The 17,931-nt window shown below is 40.7% G+C and overlaps 1 protein-coding gene across 5 annotated transcripts in view; it reads left to right on the top strand.

Annotated features, from left to right (window-relative positions):
• The window catches only part of chrm3a (cholinergic receptor, muscarinic 3a), a 73,107-nt gene that overhangs the window by 21,401 nt on the left and 33,775 nt on the right, over window positions 1–17,931 (top strand). For 3 of the 5 annotated variants that reach the window (XM_035606722.2, XM_035606723.2, XM_035606720.2), the window contains exon 2: window positions 4,490–4,604. The gene's annotated coding sequence lies outside the window, so the exon portion shown is untranslated. Of the gene's footprint in view, window positions 1–4,489; window positions 4,605–5,150; window positions 5,984–17,931 lie in introns of those variants that run through there. The other 2 variants (XR_004784752.2, XM_035606724.2) reach the window with 2 other exon arrangements.

The following is a 17,931-nucleotide window of genomic DNA, read 5'->3' as shown; positions in this document are numbered from 1 at the left end:
ATCGGTTAACTGTTGCAGCTCTATAAGTAATATTTAGCATCTTCATGAATTCAGCACCAACATCTCTAATAAGAGTACTGTGTTACCCAGTTATTATGATTACCCGTATTTCTCTTTCTGCTGGAGCTTTGGCCTTGACTTGAATTCAAGTGATTCTCTACAAGGACATCAAAACAGCAGACTGATCGTGAAGTACAAAGAAAAAGATAGTTATCTTTTTTGTTTTCTCTCATGAATAATTTCAGAGGAGGCTTTAGCTTGCAGGTACATTGTTCCTGAAGTGTTGATCAGAAGAAAGCAGAGCAGACCTGCTGGTTAGCGAGGTGCACGTACACCTATTAACCTTAGTGCACATAGTCCTGATAAGGTCTGATTTGGGTTAAGCTGTTTCAACCCCCATTGATAGGGTGAATTAATGTTCCTGTCTGACATCTGTAAAAACAATTGACAGAATATCCCTGTCCACCTTTGTGGCTGGAAAGGTCCTTTCAGCAACGTCTTAAAGCAGGAGGTGTGGGTGCGTTTTGCTTCTTCTGCTTGTAAATTATAACAGTACAGTATAGTTAAAAATATAGAATCATATTTATGCTTGTAGATGTAGCACAGCATGACACCTACACTAAATATTGAAGCGCTTGAATGCGTGAGAATTATGTCCTCTGTATTTTGAATCCAAGGAAAAATCCATTCTGTGGTTTAATCACACAACATCCCCACAGCACAGAGCCACAGTGACGATGTGCCGAGCTTATCAGTGGTAGCAGATGGAGAGTGTCCAAGTGAGAGGCCCAGTCTGGCTCCATGTATGTCAGAAGTAAGAGGATGACCTTGGCTGAGTCTCAACTGTGGTTCGACCATAAGAAACACACACTTTCTGTCCATCTGTCTCCCTGCATGCCCCCCCCACACACACAAACACACACACTCTCACGCAAACTGCCTTCCTCCTTCACATTCTTGTATTCAGAGTCACAGACTCCTCCACACTATCACTTCATCGAAAGAAAAAAAGAAGCCATTTGTCAGACACTCACGAGGCACCGGGGCTCTGGCGAAGCCCGTACAAGCAGGTGATTAGATACTGAATCCCTTTAAGCGTTTACCAGAGCGGAATGAAGTATTTGCTGCAAGCTCACAATGTTGCTTGATTGTTCATGTCAGACGCCGGCTCAGTAAACATTGTTCCCCTTTTGCCTAATCATTCAACAAAGTTTTAGGGCCTTTGTTTAAGAGCTCGCAGCTCTTAAGTCAACTCGACGCAGGGTACCTGACTCGTAAAACACAAATCCCAAAACACATTAATCATGGGCAGTTTTTTTTACAGTGGGCTGTTAGTAGTTGTTCTTTAGGGCTGCAGACTCATTTTTTAAATCGGTTGCACTGATGATTGCTTGACTTTTTCATGTAGGTGCACCAGCACATAATTTAGGTGAACCCAACATTTTTCACAGCACCAAAATAATACACACCTAATATACCTTTTCTTGACAGCTCCCATATACATTGACACATAATGTGAATGACTGTAAACAGGAGTAAAGGTGCAGATACATGTTTTAAATCTCAACTCGCACAAGAAATCACAATAACCTCAACTGTTTCAAAATCTATTTAAAGGTGCTGAGGTCTAAAGTTAAAAGCTAGCTCTTAACTTTAGACCTCAGTGTCACTTGTGATCATCATCTCTGACTCCTCACTGCTTCGGTTTGCCGCTGCCTGGCGCTGACACGTTGGGGAGGGGGAGGGGGCTGCTCTGCCCAAGACATTGTGCTTTTTTAACGTTTCGATCAGGAACGTCAGTGCTCCTACAGCAGACGCAGTGTTCCCCATGCTTTGGCCGCACTCTTTGAAATAAATGCAATGCATAGTGTTTATCATGTCTGAAAATTGGACAAGCCATTCCTTTCAAAAAACGCAATCTTTGGCCTGTTTAGATGATGTTGGGACTGGACTGGGCATCTTACCGGCGCGAGGGGAGACAGGTGGTGTTACGTAACATCATCTTTCTTTACTGAAAATCAATCTACAGTTTTCTTCATTTTTGACTCAAGGAGGAGTAGGATAGTCTACAATGCGGTTTCACACGTAGTATATTAAGGCGTATCCACTATGCCCGATTTCTTTTTCCCCACCAACATTCAGCGAGGAACAACACCAGGGTCAGAGCCAATCAGAGAATAAGGCCCGCCCCTGCTCTGCCTCTGATTGGCTCAGACCGTGGTATTCTTCTTTGCTGTATGCTGGTGGGGAAAAGAAAAACGTTGAGGCGTACATCACAGACTTTTGGACGCACGAGAGCCGTGTACTCACAGTGCCTCACTCACAGGGAAGGATAAACAGTCAGTGAAAGGCTTTGCTAGTAGATTCACATTGGACCAATAAGAGACATAGAAAAAAGACGTGGGGTTTGTTAAGTTTAATCTGCACATTGTGTTGTGGTAAATGTGTGTACCACAGGGGCCGTGTGCAGCAGCTGTCAGTGTCCTCTGTTGGCCTGAGGGGGGGTAGACTTTTATCTACCTCCTTTTATTGCACGTGAGGACGCAAGTTGGTTCTTGACACCGACATGTTTTATCGTTGCGCAATGCATGCAGAAGTTAATGTCTCCACCAGGAGCCGGTCGCACCGGCTCTTTATTAGTTCAAATTTAGCCTATCGTGTATAACAGAAGGGTTTGGAGACAAATTCAGCGAACGCGTATTTATTATCTTGGGCAGACAGGAAATGTGGGTAAAGAGAGTGGAGGAAAGACATCCGGCAAATGGAAATGGAGATGGCCATCGGGTCACCCCCACAAACTATTTATTGCATAGATTGTCAGATTAGTTGTTAACATATATTTCCACCCAGTTACTGCCTGGCGTAAGAAGTGTAAAGCTATCTGAAGCAACTAACAATAACTAACATTCACTTGTGACCCATTTGGTGTGAAAGATTTGCCTCTCAACCTACAAACACAGAAGATTATATTCATGGCGGTGTTCTGTGGCCTCCAGGTGGCTGGATATTCTCACATTGAACAGATCGCTGATTAAAGCTAAGTTTCTTTACATACTCGCCACAGCTGCATTTTGAAAAAGAACACTTCAATATTTTCTACTACGGTAATTTCACTGAGAGATGGAGAACTAGAGCTTATATAATTACCAGTTCTTGACCTTTTATCTTTTACTTAAAAAAAGTGGCCTTTGCATTTTCTGTATGACACATTTCTGCTTCATATGGATAATGAGCTAATGTAAGTTCACGTTCTCTATCTGGATAATTACCCTTTCGTATTATTGTGGGAAAAACCTCCTCATTTGTGGGATAGTTCATGTAAATTCAGACCCAGATCAAGACTCATTGCGGATTTAAAGTGGAAACTTGAAAAATGGTAATTGTCTCATTCAGTCCTCTTTATGGCTCACTTAAGATCGCCCCTCCAGACTCGGCGAAGATGTGGAGCAGATAAGTGAGACCATCATTATCAGGATGAAGTTAGAATGTCTTTATATAGGATGTTAGAAAAGCAGGGAGAAGATTCTATTTAATTTCTACTTTTGCTTTAGTCCTCATGCAGCCAGTGAAAATGCCACGTTTACTTTAAAAAAGAGGATTTCACTACAAAGACAATCGTCCTTGCAGAGAAATGTCACACAACTTCCCTGTTAGAGGAGAAGTGCTTAGCTTGACCTGTGAGGTGTAATTTGTGATTGTAACATGAACAGGAGAGTAGTGCGCTTATTTGTGTCACAATGCTGGAGGCGTTCATGAATAGTTTACTGCGAGGACCCGACAGTGACCGTCCTCCACTTATTCAGCCATCTAGGCCAGCTAAGACTTCCGTTTTTAATAAATCTATTTTTCAGTCTGGGAACTGCTCCAATACGTCTGATTATTTTTTGATGACAAGCTCTTTTTTGATAGTACATTCATATTTGTCTCTTAAGACTTGAAGACTGTTTTAATGAGCTCTGCTTCCTTAGCCCCTGGCCAGATTCAGCTATGTGCAGCAGGCAACTCTACGAGACCAAGACTATATAAGGCATGAACACTTCCCTAGACATGAAGAAATGCCATTCTTCCCTTTGACAGATATTATCCAGCGGGGGAATGGTACTTACGGTACTCGAGTAGATCCTTGATTAAAACATATTGCGAAGAATAAAGCATAAAGAAAGATTTTTACACTGCACCAGATGTTATGGTAGATCAGTGAGCAATGGGAGCTTTTTGGCAGTGACATGCATGAAAAGAATTGTTCCAGGCCGAAAGACCTTTGGCTCTGCTTTGAGAGACAGAATGTACGTTTTCTGGAGAAAAAGCATTTTGGCTCAGGTTGTAGTGACTAGTGTTGTGGGCTCTCCCACCTTTTGAGGCGTGCCATTCATTTTAAAAGCTCAAACGTTCAGTGTGCCACTCCCTAATTTGGACTCATCCTTTTTAACTCATTCTCCCCTCTCCTCCCCTCCTCCCTCTGCCCTCTTGCTCCCCGTCTTCCTTCCAGACGCCATGAACTTGCTGGAGGAGGATAATCGCACACCCCCAGTCGACAGCATGGACACCGAAAGGCACTCTGCTGAAAGGTGACCTCCAGACACTTCACCTCCCCAAAACGTTCGGTGAGTTAAGAGTCAGAGAATCCCTTGTACTTCACGAACGACACCATCTTCTCTCCCCCTGTCGACGTTTGGCTGGAACGTGCAGCGCCAAGCCATCTGCTGATGTTCATGAAAGACATTTTAAAATGAAGCCCCCTAAAACAGAACACGTTATCCTAACTGCTTTTACCTCTGCTCCCTTTGAAGAATAGAATGTTCTTTGTGGAGTAACCGCCCCACTTCCTAAAGCATTTATTGACTCATGCATTCCTCAGAATTGTCATATCTCCCTTTGGCCTTAGTGACAACCGTTCAAGCGAAAAAAACCTTTTCAATCAATATTTCTCAATCAAGGGTATCTCTTTTTTTCAAATGACCAAGGTATATGCTGGTATTTTATCTGGAATTTCCTGCAATAGAATCAATGCAGCCATTTCTGCATGCGTGTGTGAGTGTGAGTGAGCATGTGCGTTACAATGATATGGAGATGGATATTGATCCCACTGCTGTGCTGAGGCCAGATGTATGAACTGATTCACGGACATTTTCACATTTTCTCTCTCGTAGAATGATGCTGGCGATGTTCTATGTCTGTGTCACTGTCAGGACAATGACAGAAATCCCATTTGAAGGATCAAATGCAACAGTGCTCTCGTCCATCTCTCAGTACTTAGCCTCAAATCCATTCAGTTCTGACATCATTGCATTTCATCTTTAAAAAAAAAAAGGCTCAGTCCCTTCCTAAATGTGTTTGTAGTAAACTTTCCTTAATTGATGTATTTGATGGTGACATTTTTCAGCACTAGTAAATATTTCTGGCAGCCAGACGGTTTTGTGGGATTGACTCTAAATAGACTACACTGCCAATGTTAATCATAATTGGGGGAAATGTGACCTGTGTTCTTAATAGCTGTTGCAGGAGGATCGCTGGTAGAGAGCAATGAGAATTGACTTGATTGTAGGTTTGATGCATTGTTGGATTTAGGCTTTTCATAGGCTTTGGTGACGTTATCAATAAACATTGTTAAATAATCATTCATATTGTTAAATCTGAAAACCCCCAATGTTTAATCTTTGATATCTCTATACACCACTAAAGTACCCATGTGAAAAGGTTGGTGAGTTGTGTTTGATTTCAATTTGGATGCACATTCCAGGCAGTTTGTTATGAGCCTAAACAAAGGCCCTATTAGGGCCGGAGTCCACAGTGGAGGGCGCGGACCATCTGCAAGCTATTACCTGAAACTAAATATAAGTGCACACACGAGCGAAATATTAAACAAACATAATAATTACAACCTGATAACAACAACCACAATAAAAAGATACCAACATCACTACCACTGCAAGAAGCCCAGAGAAATGGAGAACTCTGCTGCGTGATATGAATTTAAGAATCCATGAATGAAATTCAGAGCAAAGATAAGATAGGATTGGTCCCACAGCAGGGACATTTGGGAGGGTGACAGGAGTGTCTTAACCCCTGAAATGGATATGTGCGTTGATCCAGGATTGAAAAGGCTTTAGGATTTTGGTTGTGCGTGCTGAATTGTCACTTGTGACCCAGCAGATATATAAGAATTTACGTAATTTACTCTAGTGTATCAAAAATGGTAACCTTAATGCATAACCAGACTGGTGTAACAACACTGTAAGAAAAAAACTGTAAGAAGAAAAATAATGAAGGAACATCGCAACTCCAGGTGACAAATTTATATTTTCACAGTGTAAGCTTTATCAATCTGCCAATAAAACAGTTGGGTTACAAGTCGTTCTGACCACATAAAAAACAAAGAGATTTACATTTATATCAGTCTTTTATTTTCCAAATGAAAACAAATTCCAAAGATACCAAAAAATAGTTTGGATGTAATACAATTCATCCCCTGAGTGGACCAAACAATACCTTGAACTCTGCTAAAAAAGTTAGCATTGGGCCTAAATGAATTAGCCTTCGGCCACAATGCCTTGCGCTGAAGTGATGATTGATAGCAGACCTCCATTCGTTTGAGAGTAGAGAGCCTCAGGCCACAACCGATACAATCTCTGTAAGTGAAACTAACACAAAAAAATAAGAACATTCAAATCAAGCAAACATAAAACAAATCATTTTCATTAACTGGCCAAAGGCGAGGCTCATTTGTCAGGGTGGAAACGGTGCACGTGTGAAGTGTAAATGTTGTTACTCCGTGTAGAGTTCAGTGGGGTTGTCCCCCCGCTATCTGCGAGCGGGGGTGCAGCAGTCGGAGTGGTTCGAAGGACTCGAGCATCCGATAGAATTCAACCCATTTCATTTGGGTTGGTGGTAACAGGAGGAGCGGACATGGATGACACGAGAGATGATGACGAGAGAGATGGATGACAACATCGTGGTACGAGTGTCGGGAGGCACAGATAAACCATTTCTGTCACCTCATTCCTCAGAATATGATTACCTGTCTGAAGTGATGTTTTCTCCCATCTCATCTATGTCATCTTCTAGTGAGGTTGTTAGATTCTGTTGGACGTTAGTGGCAGATTGTAATCACAGACGTGAGGATTTTTAAAGCTTTGAGGAATGTTGTTTATTGGAGGAATAATTACAACATTAGAGTAAATTTATCATCCAGACACTATATAGGGAATTTTCTTCTGTCAAATCTGTTACTTAATGGAGTCTGGTTATGGGAATTACAATAATAACATGAAATGTTCTCATTATTGAAAGCTTAAGCAGGAATTTGTGTAAAATAGTACTGCACCCCAGATGAAAAGAAGCTTCTTAGAATTCCTGTTTGGATGCAAATTGCATCATCCAGCCCAAATGAAGACTGATTTGTAAAGATCGAATGTGTCTAATGAGATCCTGAACGAACTCCTTGTACTAAAAAGTTACAAACTGATTACATCTTTTTTGCATTTACTCCACGTGCTATTATATTCTGTCAGTGTCTGTCATAGTCTGCTCGCCCTTTCTCGCTAGGTTTTCTAGCCGTGTCTGTCATAGTGGAACTGATGGGGTGTTTGTGCGAACAAAAGGTGAACGATAGTGAATGAAGCCGGTCCAGTGGGACTTCATTAGGCAACGCAGCATAACTTCAAACATTATACCAACCTATTTGGTATTCAGCTTCAGTTCTCGGGGGCTCAATCTTGCAGTTACAGAATAAACTAAGTTAGGAAATCTCCCATCTAACATGTCCATTAATACAAACACACACGCACACACACACAAACACACACACACACACACACACATGGTAGTGAGGCCCAAACGGTGAGGCAGCAGTCTCACATTTTTTATTCTGTCAGAATGCTTAAATAGTGCATATCACCTGAATAAGTATGGTCAAACAGATATTTTGTACAGTGCCCATAGTTCAGACCTGTGTAACATATTTAATTGTTTGATTATAAATATAAATGGTTATTTGTTTGGACGTGTTGGGACAGGACGGTGTGGACCGGACATAGTCAGCGTCTCTCTCCCCAACATTAAAGTTCAAAAAGATTTTTTTGAAATAGATTCAAATCTCTTCTGTCGTCTCTGTCACTGTGTGTGTATACTGTATATATATCACATATAACAGCTTGGTGCTCTTCATTTTTTGTGCCGCTCTGTTGTTCTGCCATAGTATTTTCATGAAGCAAATTAAAAAATAGATTGACAGCTGGGATGCCCACAGCAGAATGGGTTGTGATAAGTGAAGGATCTGGTATGAATCTCTGACACATCTCTGATATAGATAATGGATGGATGGAAGATAAATTGAACTTTCCTTGTCACTGTTTGTAAAGTGTGTTCATTCAAAACCACAACATACTTCACCAAACGTACATCTTGTTGTGTGCGTGTATTATTTGTACCGTGGCCAGAAGCCTGCTGTGTTCTGTAAATGCTCTGTCACTTCCGAGCCACTGTTTTCTGTGTTAGAGCGGTTTATGAATGTGCCATATGCATTCGATGCTCGAGGGCACAGCGGTGAACTTCACAAACAAAGGGGTGCCGAGAGGGAGCCCGGTCCTGTGGGGATGAGGTGGAGCTCCTGGGGACAGATTGAAGATGTCAAGGTTGTTAAGGAACGTGAAAGTGTCGCAGCTTGCAACACTGCAGCAGCTGTGACATTGTTTTTTTTTCTGACATTTGTCAGAGGTGCTGTCATGTCAAAGACTGGATATCCTGCTATTCCCACCAAAGTATGCCATAGATACTGGTGATAAAACATTGTGGCTTTACACTTACACACCAAGGAAAGTGTGTGATGATTATAATAGACAGTTTTTGTTATATGAAAAAAGTGAAAAAAGTGATTTCTACTGTTAAAAAGAGTTGAACATTGCCAATGTATTGTTTTCATGCAACTACAGTTTTTAATATGAGGTCATAACTGATGGATATTATTTGTACTGCTTTTTTCAAATATTCTCTAGATTATTTTTTATTCTTTTTCACCCTCACTCCACTGGGGTTAGGGGTGCTGATGGGACACAACATGTTGCACGTAATGAGTGTAATTTGGTTTCCCGAGCAAGTCTCTATCCTTCACTTCACCAGCTCATCCGCCGGCTGCTTCGTCCAATGGCAGCCTTGGCTCTAATTGCTGCCTCTTTCTGTCAATATCTTTGCTCCACGACAATCTGTCTTTTCTGTGGGTTTGGGTTTTTCGTGCTGCTAAAAAAACTCGCCCTGTGCTCAGCACTCACCTTCTACGAGTTTGGTGTATCTGTCCTATGATGTCTGGTCACGTATATTATGCCTTCCCCGGGGCTTCTTTCAAATTCCATTATCACTTTGTTGGCACTGTAAGCTGTCTACTCCTTCGCTTGCCTCTGCACTACAGACAGTTCAAAGTGTTTTCCTGTAGAAAAGCGTACTACCCCACGGAACATCTTTAACTTATTTTAAAATCTCCTTTGACTGCATTAGCCAAGGGAACATATACCAACTCTTATCGCCACACCTCAATACAAGGAATCAGGAGCTACACTATATAAACTGTGTGCCCCTCAGCACTTTTTTAACTAGCTTTTGTCTTATCTCCTGGAAACAATCGTTGCCACGATAGACTCCTTCTCCCGAGCTTTAATAATGTTGGAGTGCCTTCTGCTTGCCAGGTCTCAGCTGTGAATGTGCTGTTAGCCTCGACCTGTAGGTCAGATGTTGCGTTTGTGTATCGGGACATTTTAGTACATGGAATGGAAGCACAACTGCCATTTCCTTATATTATCCACAGGATGAAAGCCCAGGTGGAAATCAAATAATTTGAATGAAACCTGTTGTGAAGAACATCTAAACATGAGCGACGAAACTCTGATACCTTTCCTTTTCGTCTTCCACAAAGTTCCTGGTCTTTAACATCCTTCCCACCTCAGCTGTGAGAACACACGGTCCAACACAACAACATCCAGATGCGTCCGTCCACTTTTTCCTCCTGTGGCAGATATCTATTTTTATGTGGTGGTGTTCGATTCATGCAGCCCTTTAGTCGACCTGTAGACGTGTTATTCCTCAGATGTGGAATGCAGTGGTGGAAACAACGCTGCGGTCCAACTTCTGTACATGTTTACAATATTTAACACATCCTATACAATATCACCTCTCTCTAGACACTCCAGGAATTTTAATGGATCATATTCGCTGCACATTGTCTGTTTGTCGGCTATAGTTGCAGTTATAAACATAACATTAAATATTGCTCAACTGGCAACATAATTTGGAAACTACAAGCATTTAAACTGAAATGCAGCTTACGAGTAGAGTCAGAAACGACATATTATTTAGGTTCCTTACGTAACGTCATGATTTAAGTTGAGTGCTGTAAACCCATTTCATAGGCTCTATAGTGCCATTGGACCTCACACGTTCTTTTAGGTACAAAAGGGACACAATACAAAATACCTTTTTTTAGGTCACAGCACTCAAACACAGAAGAGGAAAAAGGTTCAAAACAATCCATTTAAAGGAGCGCTGTGCAGTCAGGACACATGATTAAACTGTATTAGCTCAAATGACTCCATCATGCTAGCAGTGTTGTGGAAGCGCTAGAAGTTATTGAGTGGAACGAGGTAGAACAAGCCATTACACACTGCCAGGCTGCAGCTCATTTTGTGGTTGAGAGAAAAAACAAACACATGTTGCCTTTTACTCTGTGATTTTAAGGCTTTTATTCTATTTCTCTTTTTCAAAATCAATATTGAGTTTAATGTGGCAGTCTCTCAGCTTTTGTTGCCGAGTGTGGTCAGTGTCTTATACCTGTACGTACATACGGTTTGGGTGTATGTGTCTATGACATGAACCTTCTTTTAAAAAAAAAGAAAATAAATATTCTGTTCTAGGCAGGCATATTTCTCTTTTTGTTTTTGAATTCCTCCCAGACCTCCCATATTACTTCATATTTAAAAAAGTAAAATACACTTTCTTCCTTTTGTATTTTGACCTTCTTTTGCATCGGTTTAGTTATTTGCTTCACACACCCTTTAGGAATTTTTCCTTTCCCAAAGTTAGCGATAGAAATCTAGGCATGCGTCATAGTGGAGCGGTGATGAACTGGCAAACGGTCTCTGCTGAACATATGGTCTTAGGTCCGTATCATTATGATGGTAAATTATTACAGCTCCAACGTTTGCTCAGCCACAAATAGACAGTAATGGACTGAGGCTTCTGAGCAGACCGTCTTCAGTGCCCATTTCTCTTACCGGACATTCCTAACAAACGGTCTCGACAATGTTTTATTCACCGAGGCATCAAAGAGCAAACCAAAGCAAAACACAGATACAGTATAGCTTATGTGTGATGAAGAATACAGCTTTTCGTGTGGACCCCCTCTCTGCTCCTGTGCTGCTCTGAACCAGAATGAACCTTGTGTTGAACACTCGCAGTGGGAAAAAGGGATTTGCAATCTGGAAGTATTTCCAACACCTGGCATGACTGATGTGAAAATACAAACTGTTAATCCCAATTTTCCCTTAAGAAGATGGAAAACAAGAATGTTTTTATAGTTCGTGATGAATGCTCTTGTCACATTTAAGCTTTCCATTCATCTCATCACCTTCTGGTACTAACGTTTCATTCGTTCCCAACTTTAGCTGCGCCTGGAACCAAACCTCTCCTTCACTTCTAGGGGTCGACGTGTCTGAAGATCTGAATTGATGATTCTGGCTTTAATTAGTATAGCCTGTTTTAGTGATATCAGCCATTCTTTACAGGCTATGCTAATCTGTGCCAGAACCAGCAATGCAAATGGGATGGATGGATTTCTCCATGACGTAGCCTACATTGTGGTTGTTTATTGCATTTTCAAAATTGTTTTTCTATTTATTGCTGGTAATATAAAAAGAGCAGCAGCAATAGTTCTTTAAGATGGTTGGAAGTTAATGAAAAACCTTCTGACCAGGTGCAGGTCTGCAAATGACACTGAATTTGTAATAACCAGAACGAAAAATGCTAGTGAACTGTAGGTACATACGTCTTACGTGCTGCAAATGTGTGGCCTTTTCTGAGACATCTGCTGGGCAACAATTCGATGAGTGTAAATGTGAAAGATGATGTCAATATTGCATTCCTCCCTTGTTTTCTTGTGTCACCTTTGTTGTTGGATGAGGTGGCTCATTGGTGTGAAAAAGTACAGACAGACAGTGGCTCCAGTAGCTGCCACCGTGCTCTGTTGGAGTCTTTTCCATTAACCTAGTACACAAGAGGCCCCGAACCCGAGGACATTTAATTAAACCGCATGCCAGTCCTTTAAAAATATTATCTGTGCAAAAGCCTGTTTGACCCCTCTAACAATATGTGTCTAATGAGCATTTCGTTCATGAATGCACATGTGCATTATAGAAAATGTATCCCCTATGGAAATTGCTTGATGAGGCTTCATTCTCTCAGGTTCATGTTTCACATTTGGAGGATTTGGAAAATAATATTTGAATTTTTAATCCTTTCTGATGAAACCCATATTTAGATTATTTATTTTTTATGCCTGGAACTCTTTCTGCGATGAAATGTATAAAATGAAAAAATATATATTTTACTATATTACTTATGTTTGTACTCTATGTAATAGCATGCATGCATAAGAGATTCACATTGAATGGGATTTGTTATGTTTGATAATATTGAGTTACTTACTAACTAATTTGTATTAAATTTCACAGTGATGGGAATCAGGGAACTAGAGCCTGACTGATACTGTAATTTTTGGGGGCTGAGTAAAAGAAATTCCAATATCAGTATTTTGGCTGATATTATTTTTATTATATACTGTGTATACAGTAGGTTGTTAGTTCATCTGCAGTGGAGATGTTTTGGGCAGTGGGGGCTAAATTAGCTAAGGTTTTTGGTACAAAGCATTTTTTTCCCTCCGTGTTTTTTTGAAGATTCATTAATTTATGTAATTTTATATTGTCATATTATGTTATGTAAAAAACTATTTCTGGACATCATATGCCAATGCCAATATATCTGTCACACTCCCTAGATATATCAGTCAGACTCTAGAGGATTATCTATAAAGAAGTGTTCATATAATGAAATGTTCATCATGGTCAATCTGAGTAGCTGCTCTTTTCTTCCCCCAGTGATCAATACATTTGTCATTTGTAAATTAACTTTACTGTTTGTATGTCCTAAAACTGTCAGTTTTAAAAAATAGCAGTTTTTCTTAAAATTATGAGTTTAAGTATATTCTGACATATTTATCACTGTACAAATGCACTTAGACTGTATTATTTCAAGCCCACCCCTCACCAGGGATGAATGCTTTAGCTGAGGGAAACTCTTCCCTTTGTCTGACTTTGCTGCCACAGGGGTTGAGCACAGTGTGCATCCTCACAAATAGGTACGCTGCCTGAAACCCAGGGCTCGGAGGGACTGGCATTCTGCTGTGGCCTATGATTGGCAGGGGAGCAAATGGCACAAGCATCTGGAGGCACATGGATCAGACCCTGATCAAAAATGCAGACACCCGCAGACACAGAGACAGTCGCGTAGACACACTTGTGCAACTGGCCCGCCACTAATCCTGCAGCCATCTTTGCTTTATCCGTCTCTGAGCAGGAATACCAATCCACCTGTGGAGGGTCCGTAGCTGAGAAAGGAAAAATGTGCTCTCATTAACATAACCTCCCTCAGAGTGTCGCTTGTGTACGATCTTTTACTGTCAGCTTAATGTTTTAAGTAATTTGCCATTAGCCATTATTAGGCTTTCCCGAAGGACAAGATTAACTTCTTCAGTCTGCGTGAATCTCTCTCACGCGGATTAGTCTAAAATTTGCAAAATGCTCAAGACTCAGGTTGATTGATTTTAGTATTTGGTGTATTAGTCTACTGCCCACTGTGTCCAGTTATCTACATCTACGCTGATGAATCACCTGTATTCATGGCCAACCGCAATTAACTTGCATGTTTCAGATTCCATCCATCTTGTCCAGCTGTGTTCCAAACCCTAATGTGGCTGTTTAAATCAGACCCACAGAGTGTTCGACTTACAGAAAGCCAATGATTGCATTACCCCCTAGTCCTTACATCAACTTAGGCCCAATAAGGGAAATGCTCTCAATTATCCCTTCCTCAGTCTGGCTTTCGTCCCTGTCTATTTTTCGTCTCCTCAATCGCCTCATCAATGGAATTAATGCTCTAATTTTACTCTGTTATTGTATTAATGTAACTTTGGAAAAAAGACACTTAAGATAAACTCTTTTTTTAAATTTTCTAACATGCCATCAAGTATTTTTTGTAACAAAATTGATGTATTCATAGATATACCTTTGTAATATTTAACAGCGTCCGTTTCAATGACAGTAGTGGCATTTTGGGCTCATACTTTCCTTCTCAGTCTGTCGCCTCTAATCCACTGGTCAGTGAGAGACCCTGTTTAACCCTCGCTGATAAGAATCCTACCCATCAGCACAGAGAGGGTGAAGTGTGGGGCCCCCTGAGATCACCTTTCCACAGTGTTATACTCCAGAGCACCAGGCCCCCTCCATTTAGCGGAGCATAATTTGAATACATTACATCCTCTCCAAACTGTATGCATGGAGTGTTATGCCTGAGCAGCTATAGGCTCCTAAGCTGCCGCGCTTCATGAGATACAGCAATGTGTGTGGGTGCGTGAGTATCTCGCCCTCCGTCTCCAAACATCTTTGCATCGTAGCCTGGAATAAAAAATAAACAAACTCTATAACAAGCTCTATTTTGACCTTTCATTTGCAGTCAAGTCAAGATGTGAGAATATGATAAGAAATTGGAATCCCAGTAATTCGCTTGTGCTTTGAGGATACTCGAGTTATTGAAGATGGAAGGGCTCTGCAGTATGCACCACGTAGTTGTCATGTAGTTATAAAATGTAAAACTTGAAATTACAAATTTTGTAAAAAACAGATTCTGTAGTGGAAACTAGGTTTGAAAGACCTGGTAATATAAGATATGTGTTTGTCGTCAAAGATTTCCTCGTACCATCTGTCTTCCTTATTTTAGGGTCCATTTTGGGCAATGCTCCAATGGCAATGTTGATTCACTCATTTGATCATGACAATGTGATGTCAGAAAAATTGAACTTACACCTTAATTGCAAAGCTCCAACTGCTTTTCTTTTTAGCCGTAACCAATTTGACGACAGAGGTCACAGAAAAAAATTGATATTTTCTGACATTTTAATGAACAAACAGTCTTTTGATCAATCAAGACAATTATCAGCAGATTGATTGATAAGGAAAATAACAAATAATTGCAGTGATAACCATTGGACTCGTGAAATGTAACTTTATTATGATATATAATGACATATAGAATGACATTGATTTTGATAAGGGATTTGTATACATATCACCGTCCCCTTGATGAAACAAATTACATCTTTCATCTTCATTTACAGGGCTACGTTCTGAGAAAGTGGTCACAGATTTTGGACCTCATTTTTAATTGGGCAATATTTTATATTCAGATTATGCATCATTCTAATTTTGTTTTTGCCTTTAGCTTGAACCTATGACAATGACAGAATAAATGTTCTCGGTTTTCTTAGCCAATATATCAGATCAGATTTATCAGACAGGTGACTCCAATGTGACTTTAATCGAGCTTCACTTCAAATTTATATTTTCTTGCTCATTTCTTGGGAACATTTGAGCCTATATGTATATGTGCCCCTTGTCCCTCAGCTGAGCCAGCCACCAGTGTGATTTGTGTGGTGCAATAAAGCTCACCACCATTTCCTCCGTGAATTCTCAGAGCCAAGAATACCACTCGGCAATTAATGACACTCATTGATTGAGCCATTTCCCTTTTGGCAAGGAAGAAAAGCTCTCTGGAGGGCTGTTCCTCCCTGGGGATGATTTTGTCAGTCATATATGTCTTCAGCTTAATGCACTTAGTTCAAATTTTTCTCTAGGGATATAAGCGGCAGAGCTTCACCAAAATATTAACCTTACCACTCCCTGAATCGAGAGTCCACTAAAAATGTGGATTTGCAGGCGTGAGCTGTCTGGTTCATCTGCAGAAGCTAATGTTGTGGTAAAGTGGATTCTTGACTTCCACATGTCACTCACACCGGTAAGACTGAGGTCAGTTGAAGCTGGCCAAGGTCTGAATAGTCATAATCATTTCAAAATACTGTCGGGTTCGCACAAAAATAGATTTTTACCAAAGGATTTTCGCACGTAGAAGAACTCCTATGATCTGCTTTGAAAGCCCAAAATGAAATCGTACTGAGGGTTATTTCTCTTCCCAGTGGTTTTCAGCGGGACGCCTGAAACTGTCTCTGACATCTCGAGATATTTCTCGCCACCGTCACTTTGAGAAATTTCAGCACGTTAAGAAAAAATGATCATTATCCTCAACCAGTTCTTGCTCTGTCTCTTTTTAATGTGTTTTCCTGCCTGGTCCTGTTCTCGCTCTGTCTTCTCTCTCACTCTTGCCTTTACGCATCATACTCTGCGCCTCGTTTAGTCAGAAATGACCTTACAGATGAACTTGCCTCCGCACTAGCACATTCCCCTGGCTGACAGAAGGCACAGAAACCCCTCTGTCAGCATTATAGGGCGGGGGATTGGTCGGATTACAATGCTGAGGCACAGAGGCAAAGGCTACTGAGAGGAAAGTCGGAGCTGTTGTAATTATTGATGGTGATAAACGAGGGAGGTTTCACCTCTGAAATTGCGAAATTTACAAAGTTATGACGTGGAGCTTAAATGATTTACCTTGATTTAACCCCCAAGATCTGGTCACCTCTGGGCCCTTGGTGATAGGTCGATCAGTGCTTACTGTGAGAGGCTTTAACCTCATTGATCTCATACTGCTATAATATGCACAGAAAAAAATCACATTTTACTGTATTGTTATTGAAATATTGTACTTTATATCCTTTTATTTTACATACAAACAAATGACAATCTCATAGAATATTATGAGTAGTTGGAACCCAAATCTATATCAATTTGTTGAACTATGCTCCCTCTGAAACAGCCACCACATCAAGAAGCAGTGTACATTTGGACCAATCAGCAATAATCATCCAATAATATATGATGATATATAAATGATGGGGAGCAATCTGTTGCATACATGATTTCCACTTGTGACACTTGGAATACACTTGTGAAAGTATTGGTGCGGCTGTCGCTCAGGAGGTAGAGCGGCTCATCCACCACTCAGAAAGCCATTGTTCCAACCCCCTGCTACGACTGTCCGCATCCCCAAGTGTCCTCGAGCAAGTCTGTGTGTGTGTGTGTGCGTGTGTGTGTGTTTGTGATAACGGGTGAATGTGACTTTTTATGTAAAGTGTTTTGAGTAGTAGACCAGAAAGACGCGTTATAAATGCAGTCCATTTAGATTTTACTGAAAATGATTCAATGATTCTGAAATCAAAGCATCAGACAAAAAACATCAAAAGATTTTGTTAGTCATGGATTCTTCTTGTTGATCAACATGTTGACTCATCCAAACAGCCTCACAGCATCTTTTCTATGAAATTCCTTTTTTTCTTTTTACCTAAGCTTTCTTTTATTTATTAATTTATTATTATTTATTTATTTTTAATTTTACCTTACCGCAGTATTCCACTTCTGTTTGTAGTATTAGTGCTACTCGGTAGCACGTCTCTTAAGGTGTCGACGGGTGATGTTTTCAGACTACACTCACAGCTGCAGTGTTGTGTGGTGCGGTCCGCACCATTTGATTTGTTTTCGATTTGCAGAACCTGGACTTAGCCCAAAAACCCAGATTTTTGTCCGGTGCACACACAGAACCGACAGCTAGTCAACAATATGTGTGGCAACAAAAAGGAAAGCCTGAAGCGCCAAAGGCCGTAACACTCTTTTTCAGGTACTAATGAAAGTTAAATGTCTTTCCCTCTAAAAGAAATTAGTTATAGCTCAG

This window comes from Scophthalmus maximus, chromosome 10, assembly GCF_022379125.1.
Source record: "Scophthalmus maximus strain ysfricsl-2021 chromosome 10, ASM2237912v1, whole genome shotgun sequence".
Classification (NCBI taxonomy): Eukaryota; Metazoa; Chordata; class Actinopteri; order Pleuronectiformes; family Scophthalmidae; genus Scophthalmus; species Scophthalmus maximus.
Note: the sequence above shows the minus strand (reverse complement) of the source record. Positions and strands in the feature narration are given on the sequence as shown.